Source organism: Myxine glutinosa, chromosome 1 (assembly GCF_964187855.1).
Source record: "Myxine glutinosa chromosome 1, kmMyxGlut1.1, whole genome shotgun sequence".
Classification (NCBI taxonomy): Eukaryota; Metazoa; Chordata; class Myxini; order Myxiniformes; family Myxinidae; genus Myxine; species Myxine glutinosa.
The window spans coordinates 377,500,319-377,523,397 of record NC_136261.1 but is presented as its reverse complement, the minus strand read 5'-3'; the positions used below and the strand labels follow the sequence as shown (position 1 = coordinate 377,523,397).

The window sequence follows — 23,079 nt, the reverse complement described above, 5'->3', positions numbered from 1 at the left end:
CCCTTGTGCCCGCCACAATGTGTTCATTTCACGGCTGAAAAAACAAACTCCATTTCACGTGTGCATAGACGTGTAATTCCCATTTGTAAAATATATAAATTAACAGACGGGAAATTGCTGAGAGATATTTCTTCGTTTTTATTTTATTAGTTACGAGCAGAAGTACCCGGCGTTGCCGGGCCGGGAAAGGAGGAAGGAGGAGGGAGGTGGGAGGAGGGAGGTGGGGGGAGGGAGGAGGGAAGGGCACGTACACTTTAAACATGTACAGTATATACATGTGGGATGTGGGATATATACATGTGCCGTGGGACATGTGTAGGTGTACGTGTGTGTGTGTGTATGTATACATGTGTGTGTGTTTGTGTGTATGTGTATGTGTATGTGTGTGTGTGTGTGTGTGTATGTGTATGCATGTGTGTCGGGGTACATGTGTGTGTACATGTGTGTGTATATGTGTGCTTGTACGTGTGTGTGTGTGTGTGTATATATATATATACAGACTTGGCATTTAATATGGCATATTTTTTTGTGGGGGTGAACTTACTTTTCAAGATGTCTTAGAACCAAAAGTTCATTGGAATTATTTTAAAATTATTCTAGATTTTGTTAATGTGACCTTTAAAAGAAACAAAAACCACATTTGACATTTTGAAACAAATAAATTGATCCTTGAAAGTGATGTAAACTGATATCGAACTCAATTCATGGACAGTACTGTTAAACTTCTGTACGTTTTACAGAAGTATCTCTTTATTTTGCACATTAGGCAAAAATTTTTTTAACAAAAACAAAAGTTAAATTACGACTGGGATTACGGACAGTAAAATTACAGTTCATTACTTCATGTAACCCCCACGAGCATTCAGGAGAGCACGTACACGTTGAGGCATGCTGTACACGAGATTTGCCAAGGTTTGGACAGGAATCGCTTGCCATGCAATGACAATAGCCTGCTGCAATTCACGCGCAGAGGTTGGCTGCTGGTCCAAGTGGTCGATTTGACGCGTTAATTCTGCCCACAAGTTATCTTTCGGATTCATATCCGGGGACATGGCAGGCCACTCCATATGCTCTACACCACGGTCAGCAAGAAAGTGTTGGATGTGCAAGAAAGTGTTGGATGCAAGCACGATGAGGCCATGCATTGTCATCTTGGAAGACAAAGTTTCCTCGAAAGGCTGCACGAGCAAATGGAAGCAATGTTTCTTCCAGAATGGCCCTGTACTTGAACTGGTTCAAGTTTCCATTCAGAACAACCAGGTCAGTTTTGCCCCCTGCATGAAGAGCAGCCCAAACGGTCACCCCACCACCTCCAGCTTGGACTCTTGGCACTATACAATCTTTGTTGTAGGCTTCATGGACTTGTCTGCGCACTCGGACGTGGCCATTTTGAGGATAGACCAGAAATCTAGACTCGTCACTGAAGGTCACGTGATTCCAGTGTCCTGGCTGCCATTGACGGTGCTTTCTGGCCCACTGCAATCGGCGCTGGCAGTGTTGTCTGGACAGGCGTGGCTTTCTCAGGGGACGCCTGGCACGATAGCCTGCTTGAACCAGTCGTTGGTTGACTAGCCTTCTGGATACAGGCACATTTGTCAGTTGCTGTCACTCAGCCCTAAGCCGATTAGCTGACTTGGTCCGGCCATTGCGGACTAACCGGTGCAGCTGGCGATCATCCCTCCTTCTGGTTCTGCGGGGACGTCCTGGCCTCGGTATTGGAGTAGGGACACCCCTCTGAGCATTTCGTTTCAGGATGTTTGACACCTGACCTTGTGTGATGCCATACTGCCGAGCAATAGCACGCTGTTTCATGTCATAATAACTGTTGGAGACGCGCAGCAGTTGTTTTCCACGAATACAGAGCGCAACGCAACAACCCTTGTATACCCGACTGTGAAGCCAATCATCAAATGCACCTGTCCGTACATTTTGCCACGCCACCTGTGATATATAGTCAGGTTTACTATGTCAATAAATTATATTTCGTTCAGATCATGGTAGATTAGCAAACCTATACATTTTTGGAAAGGTTATAGCATAAGGAAACTAAAAATCAATGTTTACATTTGGAGAGATACCTGTATGGCGGCCATTTTGGATTTTCAAAATGGCCACTGTAAAATACATATTTTGTTCTATTTCTGCCTCGAATTACCCTAAAAACTTTTTATATATTTTGTTTGTCTGGTTGATTTGTTTGTGAGTAAATGTCAGCTCTTTCATGAGCCTCGATTCAGTATACAAAAAAAAAAAAAAAAAAAAAACTTTAAAAAATATACTAAACCTATATTTTCAGGGACAAGGAATCCAATGAAAGTATCAAATTAGTGCTATGGGGAATGGTAAGACACGATTCAAAGGTTTTGAATTGCAAAATACTGTCTTTATATTCGCGATAAGTTCCATAATCAAATACATGTTATCATTTTGTACAGGCAGTTAATAACATCAAAATGTGTCACAATAATTCTTATCACCAAACATACACAGGCAGTCAGCAAAATCATATATACACATGCAGTCAGTATAACTTCACATCTACACAGGCAGTCAATGACAAAATATACACAGGCAGTCAATGGCATCAAACATACACGATTACAGAATATGCCATTTAGAGTTCGTCTTCACTGTCCTGTGTGTCGTATCCGACAATATAGACCGCATCGTTTTCACAGTCCGTTCCACACAAGCAAAGGTCGGTCAAATTGATTGGCAAATCGAATTGGTCGAATGGTCGATCGAATCGAATTCGATGAATCGAATCGAATCGATCGAATTGGTCGAATGGTCGAATGGTCGATCGAAGCGATTGGTCGAATCGAATTGGTCGAATGGAATTGGTCGATTGGTCGAATTGGTCGAATCGAATTGGTCGGAATTGGCAAATGTAAACATTGATTTTCAGATTTTCCATGTAATAACGTTTCCAAAAATGTATAGGTTTGCTAATCTACCATGATTTTGAACGAAAAAACATAGTGAACCTGACTAATAATTCTGTTGTTGACTTCTTGCTGCGACAGACAATCAGTGACATGGTTCTTTTAACAAATAAATCACCAAAGTGTAAAAGAAACTCACCAGATTGATATACTGAGTTCAGAAATTAAACCCGAGTCAAGAAAAAAAAAAAATTACATATTAAATGCCAAGTCTGTATATATATATATATATATATATGTGTGTGTGTGTGTGTGTGTGTGTGTGTGTGTTTATATATGTGTATGTGTGTATGTGTATTGTGTATGTGTATGTGTATGTGCATGTGTGTGTGTATATATATATGTGTGTGTGTGTGTGTGTGTGTGTGTGTGTGTGTGTGTGTATGTGTGTGTGTGTGTGTGTATGTATATATGTGTATGTTTTTTTTTTTGTTGTTGTGTCGTGAATAGTTGTAAAATGTCACCCTCCTTCCTGCAATTGTTGTTGTATAAAGATCAAAGGGCGTTCCTGTGGTTAATTCCATAAAGCTTTCATTTTCCCTGAAAATGTCTGCTGCTCTTCTTCTGCTCCAATCGGCTCTTCTGATCATGTGCTTGTTAAAGTGGACATCTCTCTGACCATTCTCAGAGAGCCTCCTCAGCGTCGACGAGTCTGGCATTTCACTCAGGCCAACTGGCACGGTCTTCAAGCAGCCATCAATCATCTGGACTGGTCTCCCATCTCTACTGCCTCTGACATAAATTCTTCCTGGGAATTTTTCCAAAGCAAACTGCTCTCTCTCATGCACAGATTTATCCCATCTCGTCTTCTGTTGTCATACCCTTCCTCCCGTCCATGGTACACGGAATCTTGTGGTGAGGCTATTGCCGAGAAACAACTTGCTTTCGTCTCCTGGAAAGCAAATCCAACGGAAGGAAATCTCATTTCCTTTAACAAAGCCCGAAACAAGTGTGTGTCCACCCTCAGGAGAGCCAGGAAACAATATCTCTCCGTTCTCAGGACCGAACTCTCTTATCTGTCTCCCTCTTCCAAATCCTGGTGTCGTCTGGTCAAATCTGTTTCTGGTGTTTGTTCCCCCTCCATCCCCTCCCTCACCTCAAATGGCCACACGGCTGACTCCGCACGTGAAAAAGCTGAATGCCTCAACTCTGTGTTTGCCTCTAAATCTTGTGTCCCAAACCCATCCCTCTCTGTACCCACCGTACCCAGTCGTACCCAGCTGCTCCTGGACTCTGTGTCCTTTCCTCCTGACAAGGTGGAAAAGTTTCTGTCAACCCTCGACTCGGATTCTGCAACTGGACCTGACGGCATAAGCCCACGGGTCCTAAAATCCTGTTCTTCCACTCTTTCACTCCCTCTCTCTGTTCTCTTCACCCTCTCTTTTGCTCACGGCCATGTTCCATCTGCTTGGAAATCTGCCAATATCACCGCTTTGCACAAAAAAGGTGCAAAAACAGATCCCAGCAACTACAGACCAATCAGCCTTCTCCCAATTATCAGCAAAGTCATGGAATCCATCATTGCTTCAGATATGAAATCTTTCCTCTTCTCCAATGGCTTGATCTCTGATCATCAATTTGGTTTCAGACCTGGACACTCTACTCTGGACATGCTGCTTCTGCTTTCTCAACAATGGATGGAGGTCCTCAATGCCAAACAGGAAATTAGAGCAGTCTCCCTTGACATATCTTCGATACGGTCTGGCACCCCGCTCTGCTAACCAAACTCTCCTCTTTGGTATCCATGGAAATCTCCACGCATGGCTGGCGGACTTCCTCTCTAGTCGTAGTCAACGTGTGGCCCTGAATGGGTTTCTCTCATCTCCTCTTCCTGTTCAGGCTGGAGTTCCACAAGGCAGTGTTCTCGGCCCTGTCCTTTTTCTGGTCTTCATCAATGATCTCTCTGACTCTCTTGAAAATCCTCTGTATCTCTTTGCTGATGACTCTACTCTCTGTCGCTCCATTCTTCATCCCTCAGATCGGCAGTCTGCTGCCTCCTCACTCTCTGCAGACCTGGACAAAATCACAGACTGGGCAAACAAGTGAAACATGTCTTTCAATCCTGACAAATCTCACACTCTTACGATGTCTCTCCGAAAAGACCGACTGGACAACCCTCCCATCCACTTTCTGAATAATCCTCTCCAAGAAGTTCTGTCACTCAAGCTTTTGGGTCTCACTATCTGCCATGATCTTTCCTGGGAAAACCACATTTCAAATCTGGCCTCCAAAGCCAGTCGCCGACTGGGCATCCTCCGTCGTGCGAAGTCCTTCCTTGGCACACCTGAGCTCCTCACCACATACAAGGCTTTCATACGCAGCTCAATGGAATACTGCTCTCCCCTCTGGGCTGGTGCTCCTGCCTCACACCTAGCTCGTCTTCACGCTGTTGAAACCAAAGCATTCAGAATCATTGGAATCTCCCACGATGAAGCTAACTCCAAGGGCCTCTCACTCACTCACCGCAGGCAGGTTGGTGGTCTTTCCATCTTCTACCGACTCCTCTCTGGCCTTGCCCCCCCAGCTCTCTCTGGGAGCTGTCCCGCAAATATTCCTACAGGTCGCACAAGATCTGCCTGCAACCCTCTTATGGTCAAACTGCCAAAATCAAGACTCTCTGCTCACCTTCACTCCTTCATTCCTCTTTTCTTCCGCCTCTGGAACAAACTCCCTCACTCTCTTCAATCCCACTCAACCCTCCAGGTCTTTAAAACAGCTGTTCACCACCATCTCTTATCTTCCCCCATCCAAAACCTTAATCTTTTCTACCCCCGCTAATTTCACCCCAATTCCACTTTTTTGAAATACCAACTTCTGTCCTGGAAGTCATTGGTGTCCTTGTGTTTTATACTTCTCCCTCCACCCCCCCCCCCCTTCCCATGCCTCCTCCCCCCAAGCCCTCTCCCTTCCACACATCTCCCTGCTCTCAAATGTTGTGTTTGTGTGCTTCACCTTCTCTCCCCATCTTGTTTTCCGCTCCCGCTTTTTATATATTTTGTTTGTCTGGTTGATTTGTTTGTGAAGTAAATGTTAGCTCTTTCACGAGCCTCGATTCAGTATACAAAAAAAAAAAGAAAAAAAAAAAAGAAAGAAAAAAAAAAGCATACACGAAGGACACCATATATCTTTGTTGACAGTTATATCCTTATTATGTGTATTAGGCTAAGGATTTGTCTTCCATTAACGTAATACTCCATTGCACTGAATTACATAAGATAGATCCCCTTTCAATTCCCTCAAAGCCTCCATTACCAACTGCATTCCCCTTTTTGCATCCTTTGCCGATTGAATTGGGCAGTTTGCTGCAATTGCCGCCATTGAACATGTGCTCGGGTCGGGGAAGAAAGGCGTGTCTCCACCTCGTCATAGAGGGGAGGAGTGAACCAGCCCTGGTCGACCAACCCAGAACGTGGGGAGGGCGGAGAGAGAACGCTTGGGGGAGGTTCGAAGAGGATGAAGGGTGGGGCTATATATAACCCATGGGAAATGCCCCCACCTCAGATGAGTTTGGAGAAGTGCGAGAGAAGCGTGGGGAAGCCTTGACAGAAGTGCGAAACAAGAAGTGCAACGAAAGAGTTGCGCCCCACCAGTAGTTTTGGCTCCACCAGCAGTTGACTCCACCAGGCCGCTTCGACCCGTTACCCCGCGGGAACCAGATTGCGGTGGCATCGGTGGCCGTCGAGGTCCAGCCCGACGTCCCGTGCGGGATCAAGCCCGAACCATCTGCCCCAGCTGAACCTTCCCATTCCTCCTTCCAGCATTCATTCCTGCCATTCCATCCTTCTTGTGTACGTGAGTTTGTTTTGTTTGTCTTGTCCCAGGGAATAAGTTAAGCTTGTATAGTTAAGCTAGTATTTTCACTGTGTCACATGCTTTTTCCATTTTCCCAGTATATAACCTTGACTGCTCCTTTTGCTTTAGTGTGTGTAAATAATAAATCCTGTTATTCTTCTGTACGTCTTCTTCTTCCTCTTTACATTCGGTCGCTTTAGAGGTTTCCCCATTGAATATCTGTGGCGCGATTTTGGCCAACGTCCAGGAATCGGGTTAGTTGGGGGAACTGTTAGGGCCGCGGCGCCATCCGCTCGGCAAAACAACATCCTATCCGCGGTCCATAACAATTGGTGTCTGGGAGTGAAATTCGGGTCCCGAACCAAATTTTTTATAACATAAAAAAAAAATTTTGGTCAAAATTTGGAGCGGCCGAAATTTTGTTATAACATCCCAAATTGAATCGTGCCATGGCTGGTCAAGGTGATCGGATGCAGGTGGGGGAAATAGAAGAGGGGTTAGGGGTAATCCAGGATCAGAGGGGAGAAATGGAGGAGAGAAATGAGGAGGTGGTTGAGGGAGTATCAGGCGCACAAAATGGCTCCCTCGCGCACGTGGTTGAAGAGGCACAAAATGGCGCCTTGCACATGGCGGCGAGAGCTGCGCCCTCTGTACCAACGGGGGAAGTCATGCAATCATTTATGGCTGGAATGGAGGCCCTTATGGCCGAGATGAGGGAGCAAGTCAAAAAGGACTGGGGAAACCAAATTAAAGAAATAACTGAGGGATTGGCGAGGGACAGAGTCGCATATGAGGTAAGGGAAGTGGAGAGGGACAGAGACCGCAGGTTGGGCGAAAGGGTCCCAGGGGTGCACGACGAGGTAAAGCGGGGCGAGAAGTGCTGGTTGGGCGAAGTGGAGAAAAGCGCGGGTAAAATGACGGAGGTAGAAATCGCGACCCGGGGTTTGGGGCAGCCGGCGACCGCTGAAGTAGAGGGAATTTAAATAAAGCCAGCGGTCAAAAAAGGCAAAAGTAGCGGGTATAGTTAAAATTGAAGAGACGACGGAGGTAACCCAGGAATTGAAGGGAGAAATGGAAACTGTACAAAGTCCGTGCTCACATCACGATGCTGTGCTTAACCCAAATGGAAGTTTGCAGGTGCGCGTGGAGAAAAGGATTCCCCAGGTGAGTCGTGCTGTGTATTGTGCGGGGAGATTTTGTAGAAGGATGTTTGACGACAAGAGAATTGTCGCGCGATTGGGATCAAGGAAGCACCCGGGCGTTGGTGAAGGGTCGCGTGTGAAAAAAAAGTGTGCGTCAAGGGGTGAGCGTGTTACGAAGCGCGAGTGTGATACCGAGTGCGAGCGAGAATGCACGTCGGGGTGTACGGAGTGTGACACAGGGAGTGAGAGCAATATGGAGTGTACGTGCGAGGGGGAGTGTGACACGGAGAGTAAGGTGGTGGTGGAACGTGTGCGAGGAAGCACACCTGAGTTGGTCGTGGCGCGGGTGTGGGAGAGCCCATCTGAGCGCGTTAGTGGGTGGATGCAAGAGAGCACGCCCATGGTGAGTGGTACGGAGTACGTACCGAGTGGGGAGAGTGCGCAAGACGGTGCGCGAGGTGTGTTAAGGGAGTGTGCGAACGGCGAGTGTGCGCGAGCGGTGTGGTGTGTAACAGGGAGTGCGTTGGTGGAATGTACGGACGGCGTTGGAATGCCGGGTTTTGTGAGTGTCAAAAGGGTCGCATGTGCGTGTGGGCATGCGAGTAAAGCATCAACATTGAACGGGTTAGCGTTTAGGGCGACGGATAGCCGATGCAAGCACTCGGGGCGCGGTGTGCTTTGTTGGATTCCAGGCCCGGCGCGGATCGATGCTGCGTCGCTTCTCTTCGAAGTGTAGTTGCCGATTCGGGCTTGGCCCCGCCCTGCACGGTCGAGTCCGGGCCTTGTCGGGCGAGGCGACCGGTCCGGTTTAATGGCGAGTGGGAGGAAGTGGAACGGTGCCCCCTGGCGGGGGCGGGGTTCCGACCAGGCGAGCCTCGGTCATCGGGCCCGGGACCGCAAGGTACCGCGCCGAGATGGTGCGTGGAATCTCGGCCCGACCAAACCACCTCCCTTGAACCGAAAGCCGGACGGATTCAACCTGCAGGTGACCAAACCACCCAAATTCATTGCTCGGCTTTGCGAAGCCGAGTTTTAATGATCTGACGACGCACCAAGGCTCAGATAAAGCGGGCTGTGATGATGATGATACTGATAGTGTTTTGGACCCGACATTAGAAAAACAAAATTTGATGATTGGCAAAGGATTGGCAGAGTGATGATTGGTAATGGTAGAGTGATTGGCAGATGATTGGCAAATTTTTGATTGGTTGCAATTGGATGAGCCAAATTGATAGTAGAAGATACCCGATGTGGTGGGATGGCAACTCTGCCATCTCTCACAGCGGGGTCAAAGGAGCACTACTTTTATGGGGTTGGCAGTGAAAACTAGCCCGGGAGGGTTAGGATATTGTGTGTAGGGATCTAGAAAAGATTGACCTTAGGTAACGTTAAGGTTAGGTAGTGACAATGATACCTGTAGTGGGGCCGCAGGTAGATTAGTTTGGATGATAATGACGTGGTATGTGCTTAGTTTAAAGGGAAGACGGGGAGCACTAAGTTAGCAGGGCAACAGGTAGTTCAGATGATGCCGGGTGTGAGGAACAGGTGTGATTGCACTGCACAGGTGTGCAACTGAACAGGTGTATGGAGCAGTGTTTGAGTGAGTGATAGTGATGTGTATTGTGCTGACCAAATGGTCCAGGAAGGAAGGAGGGTGCAGGTGGCACCAGGTGTGATTGCACAGGTGTGCAACAACAGGTGAATGGAGAACAGGTGTATGGAATAAATGGTCTGGAGTATATGGAGTATTGGAATGGATGGTCGTGGAGTGAGTATGGTTGAAACTGTGGAGTGGAGTGGATGGTGCGAAGGTGTGGATGGGGGAAAGGAGGATGGACCCCCATCACGAATACCCGGGGAGGGTAGTGTAAGTGTTAGGTAGAGGGTACAGGTAAATTGTGGTTGGATATTGGCATCTGTGGTGCGGGTAGTTGCACAGGAGTGTAGTAATGGGTGCATTAGTGTAGTGGAAATGGCTGGGCGTGTGGCCTGTTAGTGTGTGTAGTTGTATGGGCACTCCACCACTGTTAGGATGTCGGCCAGGTGAGGCCGCAGGTGGGCTCTGGGAGCCGGTAGAGTTGTTGTGGATGGGGCCCGAGGATCCGGAGGACGGACCCGGGTAGCCCAGTGCCAGAGGGCACCAAGGGGTGACAGAGCCAGGAGGGGCCTTCCCCAATTAGATAGGTTAGGGTGAGGAGCTAGGTAAGCTCGGGTGGCAACTACAGTGGTGGAGATATGCAGGTGGGTAGACCTGCTGGGAGAGCTACACGTCTCAGCCCAGAAATTGTGCAAGGGCACCGGGAGATGAATCGGGGGAGTGAGACCCCAAATTGAGAAGCACCACAGTTTGGTCAATGGGAATTGGTTTTTAGAACCCATAGTGTAAGTTGGCCAATGGATTGGCAGGGAAAGACCCCAGGTAGTGTAAAGTGTGTTAATGTCATTTAGGAAGTAGTTCGGATGAAAATCTCCTCGCACCATCTACATCCACTCACCTGAGGTGATGTAACTCCACACCATGCCATGTTTTATTATTAACGCACAGGTTGTAAACCTGGTGCGTTATAGCGTTTGCCTGGGAATTTCGGGCGCTCAAAAGTGAAGCTAGTTTCTGTCACCCATTTCTGTCGCTCATTTCTGTCGCTCATTTCTGTCGCTCAGATGTGTAAACATGACGTCATCAAATCTATATTTATAGGATAGGTTATAGGAGATATATATGTTATAGGATAGGAATATAGGACCCAAATGACCCAGAGGACCCAAATGACCCAGAGGACCCAAATGACCCAGAGGACCCAAATGACCCAGAGGACCCAAATGACCCAGAGGACCCAAATGACCCAAATGACCCAGAGGACCCAAATGACCCAGAGGACCCAAATGACCCAGAGGACCCAAATGACCCAGAGGACCCAAATGACCCAGAGGACCCAAATGACCCAGAGGACCCAAATGACCCAGAGGACCCAAATGACCCAGAGGACCCAAATGACCCAAATGACCCAGAGGACCCAAATGACCCAAATGACCCAAATGACCCAGAGGACCCAGAGGACCCAAATGACCCAAATGACCCAGAGGACCCAGAGGACCCAAATGACCCAGAGGACCCAAATGACCCAGAGGACCCAAATGACCCAGAGGACCCAAATGACCCAGAGGACCCAAATGACCCAGAGTACCCAAATGACCCAGAGGACCCAAATGACCCAGAGGACCCAAATGACCCAGAGGACCCAAATGACCCAGAGGACCCAAATGACCCAGAGGACCCAGAGGACCCAAATGACCCAGAGGACCCAAATGACCCAAATGACCCAGAGGACCCAAATGACCCAGAGGACCCAAATGACCCAGAGGACCCAAATGACCCAGAGGACCCAAATGACCCAGAGGACCCAAATGACCCAGAGGACCCAAATGACCCAGAGGACCCAAATGACCCAGAGGACCCAAATGACCCAGAGGACCCAGAGGACCCAGAGGACCCAGAGGACCCAGAGGACCCAAATGACCCAGAGGACCCAGAGGACCCAGAGGACCCAGAGGACCCAAATGACCCAGAGGACCCAAATGACCCAGAGGACCCAAATGACCCAGAGGACCCAAATGACCCAGAGGACCCAAATGACCCAGAGGACCCAAATGACCCAGAGGACCCAAATGACCCAGAGGACCCAAATGACCCAGAGGACCCAAATGACCCAGAGGACCCAAATGACCCAGAGGACCCAGAGGACCCAAATGACCCAGAGGACCCAAATGACCCAGAGGACCCAAATGACCCAGAGGACCCAAATGACCCAGAGGACCCAAATGACCCAGAGGACCCAAATGACCCAGAGGACCCAAATGACCCAGAGGACCCAAATGACCCAGAGGACCCAGAGGACCCAGAGGACCCAGAGGACCCAGAGGACCCAAATGACCCAGAGGACCCAGAGGACCCAGAGGACCCAGAGGACCCAAATGACCCAGAGGACCCAAATGACCCAGAGGACCCAAATGACCCAGAGGACCCAAATGACCCAGAGGACCCAAATGACCCAGAGGACCCAAATGACCCAGAGGACCCAAATGACCCAGAGGACCCAAATGACCCAGAGGACCCAAATGACCCAGAGGACCCAAATGACCCAGAGGACCCAGAGGACCCAAATGACCCAGAGGACCCAAATGACCCAGAGGACCCAAATGACCCAGAGGACCCAAATGACCCAGAGGACCCAAATGACCCAGAGGACCCAAATGACCCAGAGGACCCAAATGACCCAGAGGACCCAAATGACCCAGAGGACCCAAATGACCCAGAGGACCCAAATGACCCAGAGGACCCAAATGACCCAGAGGACCCAAATGACCCAGAGGACCCAAATGACCCAGAGGACCCAAATGACCCAGAGGACCCAAATGACCCAGAGGACCCAAATGACCCAGAGGACCCAAATGACCCAGAGGACCCAAAGGACCCAAATGACCCAGAGGACCCAGAGGACCCAAATGACCCAGAGGACCCAGAGGACCCAAATGACCCAGAGGACCCAAATGACCCAGAGGACCCAGAGGACCCAAATGACCCAGAGGACCCAGAGGACCCAAATGACCCAGAGGACCCAAATGACCCAGAGGACCCAAATGACCCAGAGGACCCAAATGACCCAGAGGACCCAAATGACCCAGAGGACCCAAATGACCCAAATGACCCAGAGGACCCAAATGACCCAGAGGACCCAAATGACCCAGAGGACCCAAATGACCCAGAGGACCCAAATGACCCAGAGGACCCAAATGACCCAGAGGACCCAAATGACCCAGAGGACCCAAATTCTATGTATGTTTCTATGATGATGTATGTTTTGGTGAAAGTACATAATGTGAATACTAGTAGCAATTTTACAAAAACCATGGCATAATTTCAAATCTTGACCCGAGATGATAATTATGCTACATCATAATTTCCATGTGCCAACCTGGGCGGAATCCAAGTGGATTCACTTGACTTGTTTTTATTGTGCAGATGTTTGGAATGTGAGATGCATCATGACGTGGGTGTGACATTGTGCTTTGTTGTTCCATCTCTACCTCCTTATGAGGATTGATGATGAATTGGGTGATGGCAAATTTTGGTTAGAGGGATTGTGGTGACGAATTTGGTATAGGGGAAATATGGGGAAGACGTGACAGTAGTGACGAATTTGTAAAGGTGTAGGTTGTTGTAAATATGGGGTAAGGGCAAGGGTAGAGTAGGTGACAGGGGGGAGGACGTACGGTAGGGACGAGCTTTTCTCCTCTCTGTCTCCATACGCACATCGCCTTGCATTGCCTTTATTGATGTGTACCCTTGTGACCTTGCCCCTCGCTCATCTGTCTTTCCCCCCTTTTGTCTCCCACCGAGGACTGTGCGCCACTGGGTGCCGAGGGGGAGCGTGCGGGAGTCCGCCATTGTGTGCCCGGAACTCCCAGAACCAGCTGTCTGCATCGATGCACCACATTATGGACCACATGTCTTTGGCTGAGTACCACTTATGGACCCCATGGGTTGGGGCATGGCCCCTCTGCTGGATCCGGCCATGAGGGCCCGAGATCTTGCTGGCGGACCTTGGTCACAGGGCACCTTTGCCGCACAGGTGAACCACACATAGTCGGCCCGGTGGGCCATAAATAAATCAAGCCAATGGACACGTTCTGTGCAGGTTTATTTCCACCAATAGGCCGCCAGTAAGAAAAGGAAAGAAAGACAACATCTGGAAGAACAAATAGCCAGCAGAGGGAGCCGAAGAGCAAGAGACCACCTGCAGGGTTTGTCGGTTTATTTTTCATTGAACTGTGGTGACTGTGCACCGATTGGTGCTTGAGGGTGCTTTGGTGTATTTTTGGGTGCTTTCATGGTGCATCGATGCAGAGCAGACTGTCTCCCCCCCAAAAGAACAATCATAGGTCCTGGGTTAGTATTGTAAATAAAAGTAGAGCCATTGTAAATAATGCGCCCCCACCGTAAATGTGTAGTTTGAAGACCATTCCGCAATTCGGTTAGCTGTGGGCGTGAATCTGTTAGGCAGGGTGCAATGGAGCAGCGGGACATATTTATTTATGTTTTAAAACTGTCGCACTCAGGGTCAGGTTAAATGTAGAGGGAACTACACCTACGTGCCACACTAAGGTAAAAGTTATAGGCCCGGTACGTGCCTAAGGGGAGGAGGGTGCAGTGTTGTGGATATGAGAATGTTGTTTTTTTATTGTTGTGTAGTGAGTAGTTGTAAAATGTCATCCTCCTTCCTGCAATTGTTGTTGTATAAAGATCAAAGGCCGTTCCCATAGTTAATTCCATAAAGCATACACGAAGGACACCATATATCTTTGTTGACAGTTATATCCTTATTATGTGTATTAGGCTAAGGATTTGTCTTCCATTAACGTAATACTCCATTGCACTGAATTACATAAGATAGATCCCCTTTCAATTCCCTCAAAGCCTCCATTACCAACTGCATTCCCCTTTTTGCATCCTGTGCCGATTGAATTGGGCGGTTTGCTGCAATTGCTGCCATTGAACATGCGCTCGGGTCGGGGAAGAAAGGCGTGTCTCCACCTCGTCATAGAGGGGAGGAGTGAACCAGCCCTGGCCGACCAACCCAGAACGAGGGGTTTGGCTGGGGAGGGCGGAGAGAGAACGCTTGGGGGAGGATCGAAGAGGATGAAGGGTGGGGCTATATATAACCCATGGGAAACGCCCCCACCTCAGATGAGTTCGGAGAAGTGCGAGAGAAGCGCGGGCAAGCCTTGACAGAAGTGCAAAACAAGAAGCGCGGGGAAGCCTTTGACAGAAGTGCGAAGTAAGAAGTGCAACGAAAGAGTTGCGCCCCACCAGTAGTTTTGACTCCACCAGGCCGCTTCGACCCGTTACCCCGCGGGAACCAGATTGCGGTGGCATCGGTGGCCGTCGAGGTCCAGCCCGACGTCCCATGCGGGATCAAGCCCGAACCATCTGCCCCAGCTGAACCTTCCCATTCCTCCTTCCAGCATTCATTCCTGCCATTCCATCCTTCTTGTGTACGTGAGTTTGTTTTGTTTGTCTTGTCCCAGGGAATAAGTTAAGCTTGTATAGTTAAGCGAGTATTTTCACTGTGTCACCTGCTTTTTCCATTTTCCCTGTATATAACCTTGACTGCTCCTTTTGCTTTAGTGTGTGTAAATAATAAATCCTGTTATTCTTCTGTATGTCTTCTTCTTCCTCTTTAGTTTCGGTCGCTTTAGAGGTTTCCCCATTGAATATTTGTGGCGCGATTTCGGCCAACGTCCAGGAATCGGGTTAGTCGGGGTAACTGTTAGGGCCGCGGCGCCATCCGCTCGGCAAAACAACATCCTATCCGTGGTCCGAAACAATATATATATACACAAAGAATTAAGTTAAGCACCCCCCCCGTTTTTTTACAACCTCGCACATTACAAGTTTGTTGTCGTCAAAACAGTGTAATATACCCATGATATTGCTATATTTTCTGGAGAAGTGATATTATGGTCACATAAAAACATAACAATCATGCCGTTTTCAATATTTTATTCTGAATAATTTAAGGTGAAATTTTTTGGGAATTTTAGGCATATTTTCACCTCAATTTAAGTATGGAGCTATAGGTCCATCACGGACAGTGTGGATGACGTTTATGTTTTCTAACGTACAGTCATTGTTCTGAGAAGACCTCTAGCGATCTTTGCGTCAATAACGTGTGTAGGACCCACGTGATCGGAGCACTGACTCAACCCTACGTCTCATAGACCCTGTAAGCCGTCGTATGCGTTGCTGTGGCAGGTTGTTCCATTCCCGATGTAATGCACGTTCCAATTCATCCAGATTGGCTATTGGAGGGACCATCTTCGCAATTTGTCGTCCCAACATGTCCCAAACGTGCTCGAGGGGGTTCAACCTGCCACAGCAACGCATACGACGGCTTACAGGGTCTATGAGACGTAGGGTTGAGTCAGTGATCCGATCACGTGGGTCCTACACACGTTATTGACGCAAAGATCGCTAGAGGTCTTCTCAGAACAATGACTGTACGTTAGAAAACATAAACGTCATCCACACTGTCCGTGATGGACCTATAGCTCCATACTTAAATTGAGGTGAAAATATGCCTAAAATTCCCAAAAAATTTCACCTTAAATTATTCAGAATAAAATATTGAAAACGGCATGATTGTTATGTTTTTATGTGACCATAATATCACTTCTCCAGAAAATATAGCAATATCATGGGTATATTACACTGTTTTGACGACAACAAACTTGTAATGTGCGAGGTTGTAAAAAAACGGGGGGGGTGCTTAACTTAATTCTTTGTGTATATATATATGTGTGTGTGAGTATGTGTATATATATGTTTGTGTGTGTGTTTGTGTATGTGTTTATATGTGTGTGTGTGTGGAGTATGTGTATATATATATTGTTACGGACACGGCTAAAGATGTTGCTTGACCGAGCGGAATGGCCGCCGTGTTCGTACAGTTTACCCGATTACCCCCAACTCACCCGATTCCACTCGAACGTTGGCCAAATCGCGCTACGCTAAATCAATGATGGAAAGGACACAACGACTGGGACAAATGAAACGACGCAAGGGGTACAGTTCTCAAGACCTCTGGAGGAGGATATAATTAGTGGTGGAGAAAAGGGGTAGATTACAAGGTAGAGTGAGGTAAAAGACACAGAAGAGATAGGCACTTAGATACAATCTTATCTATCCCAGACAGACCACAGACAAACGGAACAAGACTGACTTACACAGGGATTGATGGCAGGGAAGGACAGGTCGGTTGATAGCACAAGGTGCACCTTGGCTCGGGGACAGGATCAAGCACGGTCCAAAAGATGCAGGGAGGCCTCACAGCGCTCGGAGGTGGTCTTGCTTGCTCCAAGCTCAGCGCGCATCTGACGTCACCTCCCTCTCACTGCGCATGCTCAGCGGGGAGTGACACGCCCTCGGCTGGTTGACTCCGCCCCAGATGGGACCAGTCCGCCGCTTCTATTGGGTGCGGGGGTTACCGGGCTCCGCCCTTGACGAGGAGCTGACAGCGAGCCCCTACGTGGTAACCCCGTCGAGCACATGTTCGATGGCGGCTCGCTGGGAAGGCCTCATGCCCTCCCAACATCCCCTACCAACCAAGCCGGAGTGAGGACGCGCACTCCCCGCGCCGCCGCCATTGTTGTTGTTGTTGTTGTTGTTGTTGCTGAACCGTGAGGAAGAGTTGCGGGGAGGTATTGGGAGGTCCTAAACTTCCTAACGGTGCCATACAATCACATTCTGGTGCAACGAAGAGTCAGAATTAATGGAAACGAGTCCTTAACTGACATAGACTAAGAATAACTAGCAAGATGTCCTATAGTTGTCTACGTGAGATGCGGTGGACCTGGATGCGACATTTAATGGGGGAAATAGGGGGAGGTCGGGTCTACAGAGTGTTGTTTACAGAAAATGGGACTAGGGAATGGGGGATTGGGGATAGTTGGGAAGTATTGAGGAAATAGGGGAATATTTACAAGCGGATATGGATGGATCCAAATCCCATATCCGCAACATTGCACCCTTCTCTACCTCGGGGCGTCACGACCAGATAAATTTTTACCTACGTTAGTGTGGCACTCAGATGTAGTTCCCTCTACTATTAACTCAACCCTGAGTGCGACAGTTTTACAGATGTTCACAAATGAGTAAATATGTCCCCCTGCGACGTTGCACCCTTCTCCTAACAGAAACACACCCACAGGATAACCGAATCGCGGAAAGCATCCTCAAACTAAACATACAGCCGGTAGGGAGCATCATTTACACAAGACTACACTGATATTTACACTACGATCCAGGACCTGTTCTTTGAGGAACACATGCAGATGTTATGCATAGAGAGAGCACGCATGCCAGCATCGATACACCAACCCACGAGTGCCCTGTGGCCCTACGGCCTTTAATAATGTGCAGAGCACCCCGTCCAAGCACCAAAAGCACCACCCCATTATGTACAGTCAGCACCATCCGGTGCACCAATAAAGTGTTCATAAAAATGCACAATTAAGTGTCCATGGTCACCGGTGGTGTCGCAGCCGGCCGATGTTCTGCCGCTGGTCTTGTCTTCATGGAGTGCACTTGGCCTTCTGGCTTCTTTAGAAATAAAGAAATGCGCCAACCGCGTCCATTTCTAAATTGTGGCCGTCAGGGGGCCAACTAAAAGTGGTTCACCTGTATGGCATAGGTGCCACGTTGACCCAGGTCCATCCACGGGTGGTGCTTGACCGCAAAAGAACTGCGGTCCATTGTGGGCGGCCACAAAAATTGCGGTCCATATGGTGTATCGATCCAGGCAGCAAGCAGCGGAAGTACAGGCCCACAACTGCGGAGCCAGCACCTCTCTCTCCTCTCTCTCTGCCCCAAAGCCAGATCCTCGGAGGTGGGAGACAAAATAAGACAAGTGAGTAAGGTGGTAAGGGCGCAAAAGTGCACGCAAGGCAAGGTAATGCACACTGGGGGCACATGGGAACCAGGTGAGACAGGTACGTTCCTACCGTACGCCCCCCCCCCCCACCAGGTAACCTACATTGGCCCTCCCTTACCCCTTACTGTATCCACAAAACACAACACTACCCATAAAGATCTACTTTACACATCAACAAACGTCCCTACTGTCTTCCCCGTTCCTCCCATAAACCAAATTCGTCTTCTCTCCCTCCTAACCAATCAAATTTGCCATTTCCAATTCATCATCAATCCTCATAAGGAGGGAGAGATGGAATTACGCACAATGTCACACCCACGTCATGATGCGTCTCACAATCCAAAACATTTGCATTAATGAAAAATAATAAAACATGGCATGGTGTGGAGTTACCTCATCTCAGGTGAGTGGATGCAGATGGTGCGAGGAGATCCTTCATCCTAACTATCCTCTAAATGATTTTAACACACTTTACACTACCCAGGGTCTCTCCCTGCCAATCCATTGGCCAACTTACACTATGGGCTCTAAAAACCAATTCCCATTGACCAAACTGTGGTGCTTCTCAATTTGGGGTCTCACTCCCCCGATTCATCTCCCGGTGCCCTTGCACAATTTCTGGGCTGTGACGTGTAGCTCTCCCAGCAGGTCTACCCACCTGCACACCTCCACCACTGTAGTTGCCACACGAGCTTACCTAGCTCCTCACCCTAACCTAACTAACTGGGGAAGACCCCTCCTGGCTCTGTCACCCCACTCGGTGCCCTCTGGCACTGGGCTACCCGGGTCCGTCCTCTGGATCCTCGGGCCCCATCCACAACAACTACTACCGGCTCCCAGAGCCCACCTGTGGCCTCACCTGGCCGACATCCTCACAGTGGTGGAGTGCCCAACCATTCACACTCATACTAACAGGCCACACGACCAGCCAATTTCACCACACCAATGCACCCATCCACAATACCATTCTGCAACCGCACCACAAATGCCAATATCCAACCACAATTTACCTATACCCCCTACCTAACACTTACACTACCCGCCCCGGGTACTCGTGAAAGGGGTCCACTCTTCCCCCATCCACACCTTCGCACCATGCACACCACTCCGTACCACTTACTCCAACTCTCTCCACACCACTCATTCTCTGCTCCATATATTCCACACACCTGTACTTGCACACCTGTGCTCTTATACTTGGTGCCGCCTGCACCCTTCTCTCCCCCAAGCGCATTCGCGCTGATCCACAACACTCACTACGCATACACTGCTCCACACACCTGTCCAGTTCTCACACAGCATCATCTCATCTAACTACTCCCCTCTGAAACTTGCGCTTCCCAGTCGTCCCTTTAAACTATTGCGCTCCCTCATCATTATCAAACACTAAGCTACTACGTCCCCACTACAGGTATCAGTCACTATCTAAACCTTAACGTTACCTAATGTCCTTCTCTAGATCCCTAACAATATAACCTAACCCACCCGGGCTAGTTTTCACTGCCATACACCCCATAAGCTATAGCGCATTTGCCCCATGTTTGTGAGGGATGACAGAGTTGCCATCCCACCACATCGGGCATCTCCCACTACCAATTTTGCACCTCAAATTTCAACAAATCAAAAATTTGCCAATCACTACCCATCATCTGCCAATCATTACTGCCAATCCTTTGCCAATCATCAAATTTTGTTTTTCTAATTTCGGGGCCAAAACACTATCCTCGTCATTACAGTCTACTTACTAATGCCTCTCGGTGCGCCAATTTACTTCTAAAGCTCAGCTTCGTACAGCCAAGCCATGAATGCGGGTTGTTTGGTGCCAGCGGCTGGATACGTCCCGCATTCGGTGCAGGGAAGGAGGTTTACCCGGGCCGAGGTCCCAAGCACCATCTCGGCACGGAGCCATCCCATGGCCCGATCTCGACCTGCCGGAATGCCTCAACAAAAAGTGGTCGCCATGACGACCCTTCCTATCGGGCTGCCCGCTCCGCCTAGTGGAGCACGGACGCGGCCGTTCAAAGCGAGGCCCAGCGTGGATCGCGTACGGCGGTCCTTTCGAACCCGCCGTGGCTCGGATCCCCGCTGGTTCTCGCGGCACGCGAAGCCCGGCACGCACCGAGGGCCCGATTCGGCTATAAGTCGCTCTAACCGCTAACCCGGTTACCGTCGATGCCTCACCTGCATGCTTACACGCATACGCTACCCCTTTCTTGCTCATACATCCAGCCGCTTCCCTGCTGTTGGTCATTGCACCTTCTCTTACACACCCAGGTACACTCATTCCACTCACAGACTTGGTCACACACCTGACCACCGAACACCTTGGCACACATTCGTCGCTCGCACACCTCACCAACACACCTCTTCGCGCCCCCTCCTCGGTCACCTCCTCTGTGACAATCACAGGTGTGCTCTCACTCGCACACCCAACCACGTGCCTCACTACCAATTCCAGCATGCATTCCCACACACGCTCTACCATTCCAGGTGTGCTTCCTTTCTCACCTGTCACAACCAACTCACGCTCCGTGTCACTCTTACAACTCTCACCTCCACTCTTGACAGCGCACTCACCCTTACTCTCGACAGCGCACTCTTTTCTCATGCACCCGTCCGTTACACACCTTTCTCGCGCACACTCTCCCGTCACCGGACCCTCTCGCTCGCACCCTCGTTCCATACCCTCCGGACCAGCCATACACCTCACTCTTGGCCTCTCATGAACATCCGGGTCTATCTCGACCCCCAAGCTTATTAAATCACCTGGCGCATCATACGCACGACCATATTGGTCACCACTTACACCGGGTCCTCTTTCTCTTCGCTTCTCCTCCATCACCTGCGAATCCCTCATCCGGTTAATGAGCACATCATCACGATCCGAACACAGACTTTGGACCAATTCTTTTACTTCCTCCTTTATCTCTTTCTTATCCTCTCTCCTTCGCTTCTTAATTTCGCTCACCCCTTCTTCCACTTCTTCTAATATCTGCTTCACCTCCTTCATCTCCTCGTGCATCCCCTTAAGTTCTTCCTCTAACTCCACCTTATTTTTTTCTATGTGCTCCCGCACCTCCCGTTCTTTAACCTCCATCACCTCTACCACCTTGTTCATTTTCCTCGCCAGGTCCTCATGTACCGTCTGACACTCTTTTTTAATTACCCCTATGTCCTTTTTCATCTCCTTCTGTGTCGATTTAAAACCCTCTATTACCGCTGTGTTCTTCTTTACCTGGCCCCCAACTCCTTTTGTCCCACTGTCAGTTGTTCTACTCCCAGCGTCAACTCCTCTATACCACCTTGCAATTTTACAGTCCCCTTTCTCACCTCCTTCTCCATGCGCTCCTTACAGTGCCTCACCTCCTCGCGCACTCCTCCGACCTCCTCACTCACACCTCTTCTGATCTCTTCTCCCATCACTTGCATCTCCTGCCCAGATGCCACCCTCATCTGCTCCATTTCCTTCCTGTGAGCATCCAATTTAGTTTCTACCCCCATTCTGACCCCCTCTATCTGCTGCCCCATTTTTTAAACTTCCCTTTCCACTTGGTCCCTCATGTCCCTCAATTTGCCTTCCATACTGTTTTCTAACCCCTCTAACCCCTTTTTCATCCCTTCCATTTGATTCTCTTGAGCGGCCATTCTGTTTTCTACCCCCATTAACCCATGTTTCACCCCTTCTAATTTCTTGTCTAATCCCTCACCGGTACCCCTCGCTTCGTCCCTCATTACCCCCAATTGCTCACTCTGAGCATCCATCCGGTTCCCCATTACCCCCATCATTCTGCTTTCCATTTCTTCACTATTCTTGTCCATAAGGGCCTTCATTTGTATAAAAAAAAGGTTAAAATCCACCAACGGCGCTGCTACGGTCACGGGCGCCGTAGCCATGTGCGAGGCGGCATTTTGCGCGCCCATAACCTCGTGCGCGAGGACGCCATTTTGCGAACCTGCCGCCCTCACTGCTTCACTCTCCTCTTGTCCCTCAATTTGGTCCTGGATCGACCCTGCCTCACTCTCCTCTACCGGAACCCAGCCATCTTGATCTGCCATAGCGCGACTTTCAAAATTCGGGTTTTTATTTTAAAACAAAACAAATTTCGGTTACTTGTAATTTTGAGCGCGTTAAGCGCGCTTCAGGTCCGTATCTCACTCCTCGACACCAATTGTTACGGACACGGCTAAAGATGTTGCTTGACCGAGCGGAATGGCCACCGTGTTCGTACAGTTTACCCGATTACCCCCAACTCACCCGATTCCACTCGAACGTTGGCCAAATCGCGCTACGCTAAATCAATGATGGAAAGGACACAACGACTGGGATAAATGAAATGACGCAAGGGGTACAGTTCTCAAGACCTCCGGAGGAGGATATAATTAGTGGTGGAGAAAAGGGGTAGATTACAAGGTAGAGTGAGGTAAAAGACACAGAAGAGATAGGCACTTAGATACAATCTTATCTATCCCAGACAGACCACAGACAAACGGAACAAGACTGACTTACACAGGGATTGATGGCAGGGAAGGACAGGTCGGTTGATAGCACAAGGTGCACCTTGGCTCGGGGACAGGATCAAGCACGGTCCAAAAGATGCAGGGAGGCCTCACAGCGATCGGAGGTGGCGTCTCTCTTGCTTCAAGCTCAGCGCGCATCTGACGTCACCTCCCTCTTCCTGCGCATGCTCAGCGGGGAGTGACACGCCCTCG

The 23,079-nt window shown here is 49.2% G+C and overlaps 1 protein-coding gene across 1 annotated transcript in view; it reads left to right on the top strand.

The window, feature by feature from the left end:
- LOC137415233 (E3 ubiquitin-protein ligase TRIM7-like) overlaps positions 1–23,079 on the top strand; it is a 404,481-nt gene that overhangs the window by 313,515 nt on the left and 67,887 nt on the right. The window lies entirely within an intron of this gene.